The sequence below is a fragment of the Xyrauchen texanus genome, chromosome 1 (assembly GCF_025860055.1).
Source record: "Xyrauchen texanus isolate HMW12.3.18 chromosome 1, RBS_HiC_50CHRs, whole genome shotgun sequence".
Classification (NCBI taxonomy): Eukaryota; Metazoa; Chordata; class Actinopteri; order Cypriniformes; family Catostomidae; genus Xyrauchen; species Xyrauchen texanus.
In genome coordinates this window covers 57,236,812-57,247,054 of record NC_068276.1, presented here as the reverse complement: position 1 = coordinate 57,247,054, position 10,243 = coordinate 57,236,812, and positions in this window count along the sequence as shown.

The following is a 10,243-nucleotide window of genomic DNA, read 5'->3' as shown; positions in this document are numbered from 1 at the left end:
CACCATCAATCCATGAAGCAAACATTATTGGGCACAAACAGCTGTAAGCTGACAGAAAAGAAATGGGACACTTGAAATACAGCGCTGCGTAATGAGAACTCAGTGTGTTTGCAAGTATAGAATGTGGTGGGAGGCAAGGCCTTACAAGCAAATTCCACATGCAAACACCTCAAAAAAAAGTAGTACTGGGAAAAATCTCAAACATCAAACAAGCAGCTCACAGAGTAAGATAAGCATGGGAGAACTAACAGACAGCCACATTGCTCACATACCACTCTGCCTGACTTTTTTCAGCTGTCAATGTTCTAACCTGTTTATCGGCAAATGATGGGGGAATCCAACCCATTGACATCCAACTGTTTGAGAAGAACACTAATGGACTGAGTAAGCCAAGATACTCACACACCATAACACAGAAAGTACTGCCACCTGTTGAGCTTGAGTCAAAGGGATAGTTCACCCAAACATTACAATTCTCTCAATATTAACTCATGCCATCCCAGATGTGTGTGACTTTCTTTCTTCTGCTGAACACAAATAAACAGGAGAACATCTCAGCTCTGTAGTTCCTCAAAATGAAAGTTAATGGTGATCAAATCTTTGAATCTTTATAAATCACATTAAGTCAGCATAAAAGTATTCTATATGACTCCAGTGGTTAAATTTACAGTTGAAGTTAGAAGTTTACATACACCTTAGCCAAATACTTTTAAACTCAACAATTTCTGACATTTAATTGTAGAAAAAATAAAAATAAATCCCTGTCTTAGGTCAGTTAGGTTCACTATATTTTAAGAATGTGAAATGTCAGGGCCTGGGTAGTTCAGCGAGTATTGACCCTGACTATCACACCTGGATTTGCGAGTTCGAATCCAGGGCATGCTGAGTGACTCCAGCCAGGTCTCCTAAGCAACCAAATTGTCCCGGTTGCTAGGGAGGGTAGTCACATGGGGTAACCTCCTCGCGGTCATGATTAGGGGTTCTCGCTCTCAGTGGGGCATGTGGTAAAGTTGTGCGTGGATCGTGGAGAGTAGCATGAGCCTCCTGTGCTGTGAGTCGCCGCGGTGTCATGCACAACTAGCCACGTGATAAGATGTATGGATTGACGGTCTCACAAGTGGAGGCAACGGTGACCTGTCTCAGTACTTCCTGTAAAAGTGTAGTACCCCCCAAATAAAACACTGTAAATTTAAACGAGAGGGAAAATGCCAATGTGGAGCTGCAGTGAGAGAGAGAGAGAGAGAGAGAAGTGAAAAAAAAAAAAACGTACTCGCCAGTTCTCCGATACGCCACAGCTTGTTGCTCGCCCACTCCTCCATCCTCAAACGGATGACAGCTGTGGCTCTCCGGGTGGATCAGAGGCAGTCCTTCAGCCACTGGCGGACGTAACGCCCTGCCGCGTTCTCAGGGAACAAAAGGGGTCTCCCCCGCCCCTGGCAACGGTTCTACCGCTCCAGGCGGTCAGCAGCGAGCCCCTCCCCGCTCGCGGTCGGCGGTCTCAGACCCCGCCGCGTTTCAGCAGCTGGTAGGGGACTCCTCCGTCCCTGGCAACGGCCCCGACCGCTCCAGGCAGTCAGTTAGGAGCCCTAACTTCCATCATGGTCAGCCGCCTCCGCCTCCTCGTCCCCCGGCAGATGGACGGTAGTGGCGAGAACTCTTACTAAGGCATATCCCTCCTCCTTCCCGGATTTCGGCACCAGTGTAACGTAGTTCCATGGAAAGGAGGAGGCGAGAACCGGCTTGTCAATGTAAATAATATTTGAATTACAAACTTAAAAGACACAAACACACACATGACGGACATGTCCGTAAACGATTTCTCTCTCCCGCACCACCGCCCGCAATCGGCCTTTATCCCTCTCGGAGGCTTAATTAGCCTGATAAGGGACCAGGTGTGTATTATAATCATGACACGGCCCCGCCCTCTGCCCTGCCATACTGTCCAAAGCCATTTTGCAACAACGTTGGAGGTATGCTTGGGGTAATTTTCCATTTGGAAAACCCATTTGCAAGCTTTAACTTCCTGGCTGATGTCTTGAGATGTTGCTTCAATATATCCACATAATTTTTTCTATCATAAATAGTCTGTCACATGTTTTCACTGGGACTCTTATTTTGAAGTGTTCTCCCAGACTACATCTCCCATAGTGCACTGCCCTCATTATCCTCACCTGTCTTCCACCCACCTTGTTTGTTCAGATGAGCGTGGTACCTTCAAGCATTTGGAAGAGCCAGACTTGCTAAGGTCCACCATTTTTTTGAGGTCTTGGCTGATTTCCCCATGATGTCAAGCAAAGAGGAACTGAGTTTGAAGGTAGGCCTTAAACTACATCTGCAGGTACACCTGCAGTTGACTCCAATTAGCCCATCAGAAACTAATTGCCTAAAGGCTTGATATCATTTTCTGGAATTTTCCAAGCTTCTTAAAGGCACAGTTAACTTGCCAAATCTATAGTTTGCTAATATGAAAAAAAAAAAATTAATGACTTCAACCTAAGTGTATGTAAGCTTCTGTCTGTCTTCAAAAGTGATATGACAGGTGTGGTTGTGAAACAGATCAATATTTAAGTCCTTTTTTACTATAAAGTCTCTTTCCTGCTAGTAGGTGGCAGTTTGAAACAAAAGAAGAATGTGAAAGTGGACATTTATAGTAAAATAGGACTTAAAATTGATCTGTTTTTACCCACACTTATCATATTGATATGGATTTAACCATTAAAGTCGTATGGATTACTTTTATGGTGCCTTTATGTGCTTTTGGAGATTCCAAATTTTGGCACCATTCACTTGCTTTGTATGGACATACAGAGCCAAAATATTCTTTTAAAATGTTTTATTGTGTTCAGAAGAAAGAAAGTCATATACACATATGGGATGGCATGAGGGTGAAAAATTACTTTTAAGCTTAAAGAGAAGCCTAAACATGTTTCCTGGTCTTTAGAAGCTTACATGAAAGGCCTACTACAGTATGCTTGAGATTTAGAAGCAGAATGGTTCCGTTCAGTCTGTAGCCTACTCAATTTTATGAGTTTGGTAGTACAGTTTTGCTGGTGAGAAACAAACAAGATGTGCATACTGTACTGTACAGTACAATAGTTACTCTTAAAATTACCTTTCGAAAATGTAACCTATTGTGGTTGGACCATCATGATAGTATTGATGGTATATCGATGGTATTGCAAATTAAGAAAACGGTCATGCCTGCTTTAAATGTTTTTCGTGTAATGTTTTGATAGTGTTTTTGCAGAAAAAAAAAGTCCTTACCTTAAGTAGTGTCGTTGACAAACTGCACGTGCAGGTGTTTGAAGACTTCATGGCTGCCAGTCGATAGAATGTTTGGGTTCAAATTTCCAGTTTCTGTTTACTATGAGAAAACGCGCCAAACGATTCGGTTATTCAGTGAGCTGTATGAATGATGTAGACTGAATCCCGATCCAATTTAGACAGTTTTGTTCACCCGTTTTATCGATTAATTGACCAGAACCTTCTCAAAAGAGTGATTCATTCTCCGGAATGTAATTTAATTCACGTGAAACCGAAGTGGCGCGAATCACGTCATACAATTCACGTACTGGATGCAATCAATCATATTTATTCATACTTTTTAGTATTTCATTAAATATATATGTAGAATTTTCTCTACACTTCAGATGACATTTTTTAACCGTATGTTGAGATGTGTATATTGGCCTTAAGCAATAGCATATTTCAGAAATGTTATTAAATGTAAAGGAAGCGTTCACCCATAATTATAATTATAATTTACTCACTCTCATGCCATCCCAGATGTGTATGACTTTCATCTGCTGAACACAAGTTAAGATTTTTAGAAGAATACAGCAGCTCTGTTGGTCCATTCAATGCATTTGAATGGGTTGCCAGAACTTTGAAGCTCCAAAAAAAAAAGAGCATAAAAAGGCAGCATAAATGTAATCCATCCGATTTCAGTGTTTTAATCCATGTCTTAAGAGATTTGATAGGTGGGTGAGAAACAGATCAAATATCGGGGGGCAGTGGTGGCTCAGTGGTTGAGGCTCAGGGTTACTGACCAGAAGGTCAGGGGTTCAAGCCCCAGCACCACCAAGATGCCACTGTTGGGCCCTTGAGCAAGGCACTTAACTCCAGGTTGCTCTGGGGGGATTGTCCCTGTAATAAGTGCACTGTAAGTCGCTTTGGATAAAAGCGTCTGCCAAATGCATAAATGTAAATGTAAATATTCTTTTCTCCTTATATTCTTTTTTTACTATAATTTCTCCTCCCTGCCCAGTAGATGGCGATATGCATGAAGAATGTGAATTGCCAAAAACAAAAGAATAAAAACACTTGGGAGAGAAGAGCACTTACGAGAGCTGTTTGAAAGTGGATATTTATAGTAAAAAAAAAAGGACTTAAAAAGTGATCTGTTTCTCATGACACCTATCATATACCTTCATAGGACGTTCATTTATCCACTGGAGTCGTATGGATTACATTTGTGCTGCCTTTTGTGTACTTTTTTGAGCTTCAAAATGTTGGACAATAATGGACAACAAATGTTGTTTTTCTAAAAAAAAAAAAAAAAATGTCATTTGTGTTTACAGAAGAAAGTCATCCACATCATCCAAGTCATCTGGGATGGCATGAGGGTGAGTAAATGATGAGAGAATTTTTATTTTAGGGTGAACTAATTCTTTAGATCATTGGTCCCTCAGGGGGGCGCCAGAGTACACGGGGGTTGGGGGGTGGAGCGGATATGCTTTGAGGTGAATAAAGATGCATAAAATGTTCCACTAATAATTTTATATAAAAATAATTTTGCAAAGTTTTTAAAAAAAATCATATGCTTACAATGCCAAGATAAGGCAGTCAAAAATTATCTCTTATATAAAATAATTATTAAAATTTTGCGCGCACACCGTCACTTGCCCAATGTGCTTGTTGTCATAGTAACGGCAAAATCAAAAGGAAAATGGCAGAGAAACGTAAATGCAGTGATTCTTCATCAGAGGCGAAGAAAAAGTTAAGACACTATGACAAAACCTACATAAATTTTGGTTTTATTGAAGGCCAAGACAAGTCTTGGCCAGAATGTGTCTTTTGTGGTGAAAAACTGGCAAACGACAGCATGAAACCAAGCAAGATGAAAAGACACCAGGAAACGAAGCACCCAGAGACAATCGGCAAAGATAAGGAATTCTTAGAGAGGAAAAAGAGATGGCTCTGTCAAAAAGATCGACAGACATAAGAAAAGTATTCGAAAGAGCAGGTACTGATTTACAGAAGGCCACTAAAGTTTCCTTTGAGTGTTCACTGTTGATTGCCAAGGCAAAAAAGCCGCATAATATTGGAAACCCGCCTGCATTAAAATAGTGGAGGGACTATGTGGCCCGCTAGCAGCTGAAAAGGTTAAATCTGTCCCACTTTCTAATAACATTGTTAAAGACAGAATTGATAAAATGGCAGAAAACTGCAAAAAACAGTTGCACAAAAAGCTTAGAGAAGTCCAATTTGCTATACAGCTGGATGAAACGACCACAGTAGCGGGAGAGTCTGTGCTTATCGTATATGTACAGTATGTGGACGGAGATGAGTTGAAACGGGACATACTTATGGCTACCAATTTACCCACAACAACAACAGGTCAGGATATTTTTACGGCTGTTGATTCATACCTCACATCGTACAATCTGCCCTACACAAATATAGTCGCTTGCTGCACGGATGGAGCTGCCGCGATGATGGGTAGAAATAAGGGGTTTAACAGCCATTTGATGGAAAAGGCTCCAGACTGTAATTTTCCACTGTATGATACATCGCCAGGCACACGCCAGTAAAAAACTGTCCAGAGACCTTGGTGACACACTGGCAACAGTTGTAAAAGTCGTAAACTTCATTAAAGCTCGCCCTACCAACAAGAGATTATTTGCACAACTGTGTGCACCAAACTCTACTGCTACACATGGAGGTGCGCTGGCTTTCGCGTGGCAAATGCTTGTGCACTTTCTAGAACTGCAGGATAAAATCCTGGAATTTCAGCGAAATCAAAACACACTGTTGGAGCAGCTGACTGATGTGTTCTGGATCAAAACTGCATACCTTGCTGACATATTCACTCTTTATAATGAGACCAATAAGGATCTGTGCATGCATGTAAGTAGGCTACATACAGCATTCTACCGTGCATATTTAACATTACGTCATAACATTCAGTATTCTATGTTTATACACAAAATCCTGAAAAAAGGAGAAACAACATTTTTACTAGTTGTGTAAAAATAAAAATATTAGGCTAAAAGGAAACATTTGAAGTTGAAAGGAACATTTCCTGTGTATTCATGTAATAAAATGTCATTAAAAACTTAAAACTAAATTTAGTTACTATATATACAGTGTGTGTGTGTGTTTATGTGCATAGCATTAATATATATATACACTCACCTAAAGGATTATTAGGAACACCATACTAATACTGTGTTTGACCCCCTTTCGCCTTCAGAACTGCCTTAATTCTACGTGGCATTGATTCAACAAGGTGCTGAAAGCATTCTTTAGAAATGTTGGCCCATATTGATAGGATAGCATCTTGCAGTTGATGGAGATTTGTGGGATGCACATCCAGGGCACGAAGCTCCCGTTCCACCACATCCCAAAGATGCTCTATTGGGTTGAGATCTGGTGACTGTGGGGGCCATTTTAGTACAGTGAACTCATTGTCATGTTCAAGAAACCAATTTGAAATGATTCGAGCTTTGTGACATGGTGCATTATCCTGCTGGAAGTAGCCATCAGAGGATGGGTACATGGTGGCCATAAAGGAATGGACATGGTCAGAAACAATGCTCAGGTAGGCCGTGGCATTTAAACGATGCCCAATTGGCACTAAGGGGCCTAAAGTGTGCCAAGAAAACATCTCCCACACCATTACACCACCACCACCACCAGCCTGCACAGTGGTAACAAGGCATGATGGATCCATGATCTCATTCTGTTTACGCCAAATTCTGACTCTACCATCTGAATGTCTCAACAGAAATCGAGACTCATCAGACCAGGCAACATTTTTCCAGTCTTCAACTATCCAATTTTGGTGAGCTCTTGCAAATTGTAGCCTCTTTTTCCTATTTGTAGTGGAGATGAGTGGTACCCGGTGGGGTCTTCTGCTGTTGTAGCCCATCCGCCTCAAGGTTGTGCGTGTTGTGGCTTCACAAATGCTTTGCTGCATACCTCGGTTGTAACGAGTGGTTATTTCAGGCAAAGTTGCTCTTCTATCAGCTTGAATCAGTCGGCCCATTCTCCTCTGACCTCTAGCATCAACAAGGCATTTTCGCCCACAGGACTGCCGCATACTGGATGTTTTTCCCTTTTCACACCATTCTTTGTAAACCGTAGAAATGGTATTGCGTGAAAATCCCAGTAACTGAGCAGATTGTGAAATACTCAGACCGGCCCGTCTGGCACCAACAACCATGCCACGCTCAAAATTGCTTAAATCACCTTTCTTTCCCATTCTGACATTCAGTTTGGAGTTCAGGAGATTGTCTTGACCAGGACCACACCCCTAAATGCATTGAAGCAACTGCCATGTGATTGGTTGATTAGATAATTGCATTAATGAGAAATTGAACAGGTGTTCCTAATAATCCTTTAGGTGAGTGTGTGTGTGTGTGTGTGTGTGTGTGTGTGTGTGTGTGTGTATATATATATTACACACCTCGGCTACTCAGACCACATCTCTGTTATGTTAATTCCAGCATACAGACCGCTCGTCAGACGCACAAAACCGCTTCAGAAGCAGGTGAAAACCTGGCCAGCAGGAGCAATCTCTGCTCTTCAGGACTGTTTTGAGTGTACTGACTGGCACATGTTCAGGAAGGCTGCAACATATTGCGATTCTACCAACTTGGAGGAATACACAGCATCAGTGACCAGCTACATCAGCAAGTGCATTGATGATGTCACTTTCTCCAAGACCATCACCACACGCTCCAACCAGAAGCCGTGGATGACTGCGGAGGTGCGCACGCTGCTGAGGTCCCGAGACTCCGCCTTCAGAGCAGGCGATAAGGCAGCCCTAAGAACAGCTAGGGCCAAACTGTCACGGGCAATCAGAGAGGCAAAGCGCGCACACGCCCAGAGAATCCACAGTCACTTCCAGGACAGCGGTGACACGTGGCGCATGTGGCAGGGCATCCAGGCCATCACCAACTACAGGACAACATCAGTTGCCTGTGACAAAGATGCCTCCCTTCCAGATGCGCTGAACGACTTACACGCTCTGTTTGAAGTGCAGAACGACGTGATGGCGAGGAAGTCCACCCCTCCTCCCAACGACCAGGTGCTCTGTCTTACCACGGCAGATGTGAGGAAAACTCTACGTAGAGTCAACCCACGGAAGGCTGCTGGACCAGACAACATTCCTGGCAGAGTGCTCAGAGGATGTGCAGACCAGCTAGCAGATGTTCTTACCGACATCTTCAAAATCTCTCTGAGCAGCGCCGTCGTTCCAACATGCTTCAAGGCCACCACCATCATCCCCATGCCAAAGAAATCTTCAGTGTCCTGCCTCAACGACTACCGTCCCGTCGCACTTACACTCATCATCATGAAGTGCTTCGAGAGGCTCGTCATGAGGCAGATTAAGACCCAGCTGCCCCCTCACTAGACCCACTGCAGTTTGCGTGATCGTTCAAACCGCTCAACGGACGATGCCATCACCACAACCCTCCATCTGGCCCTCACCCACCTAGACAATAAGGACTCATACGCTCGAATGCTGTTCATAGATTTCAGCTCAGCATTCAACACAATAATTCCCCAGCACCTGATTGGAAAGCTGAACCTGCTGGGCCTGGACACCTCCCTCTGCAACTGGATCCTGGACTTCCTGACTGGGAGACCTCAGTCAGTCCGGATCGGGAACAGCATCTCCACCACCACCACACTGAGCACTGGGGCCCCCCAGGGCTGTGTGCTCAGTCCACTGCTGTTCACTCTGCTGACTCACGACTGTGCAGCAATGCACAGCTTGAATCACATCATCAAGTTCGCCGATGACACGACCGTGGTGGGTCTCATCAGCAAGAACGACGAGTCAGCATACAGAGAGGAGGAGCAGCGGCTGACGAACTGGTGTAGAGCCAACAACCTGTCCCTGAATGTCGACAAAACAAAAGAGATGGTTGTTGACTTTAGGAGAGCACAAGGTGAACACACTCCGCTGAACATCGACGGCTCCTGTGTGGAGATCGTCAAAAGCACCAAATTCCTTTGTGTTCACTTGGCGGAGAACCTCACCTGGTCCCTCAACACCAGCTCTATCACCAAGAAAGCCCAGCAGCATCTCTACTTTCTTCGAAGGCTGAGGAAAGCACATCTCCCAACCCCCATCCTCACTACATTCTATAGAGGGACTATTGAGAGCATCCTGAGCAGCTGCATCACTGCCTGGTTTGGGACTTGCACCGTTTCGGACCGCAAAGCCCTGCAGAGGATAGTGAGGACAGCTGAGGAGATCATTGGGGCTCTCTTCCCTCCATCAAAGACATTTACAAAAAACACTGTATCCGCAAAGCAACCAGCATTGTGGACGACCCCACACACCCCTCACACAAACTCTTTACCCTCCTCCCGTCTGGCAAGAGGTACCGAAGCATTCGGGCCCTCACGGCCAGACTGTGTAACAGCTTCTTCCCCCAAGCCATCAGACTCCTCAATACTCAGAGACTGGTTTGACACACACGTGTCCTGAGTTGCACTTTAATTACTGTCACTTTATAACTGTCTGCTACCTCAATAACTGCTATGTGCATAGAACATTATCTCATAGTATGTTATGTTTACATTTTTAGAAACTGTCATCTTTTTGCACTACTGAGTACTGGTCGGCGCTGCACTGTCTATTGTCCTGTTCATTGTCAGAAATGTGTTGTACTGTCCCGTACTTTTTGCAAATGTTTGCACGTGCACTTTATATAGGTGTATATATAGGTTTTTTTATATAGGTATTTTATTTCGTTGTGTTGTCTCATGTGGTCCTGTGTTGGTCCTTTGTTGTTTTTATGTAGCACCATGGTCCTGGAGGAACGTTGTCTTGTTTGGCTGTGTCCTGTACTAACTGTATATGGTTGAAACGACAATAAAAACCACTTGACTTGATATATATAGATATATATAGATATAGATATATAGATATATATAGATATGGGGGGAGGGGTCACGGATTGTTAAATATGTACATAGGGGGGGCCCCCAAGGAAAAAGGTTT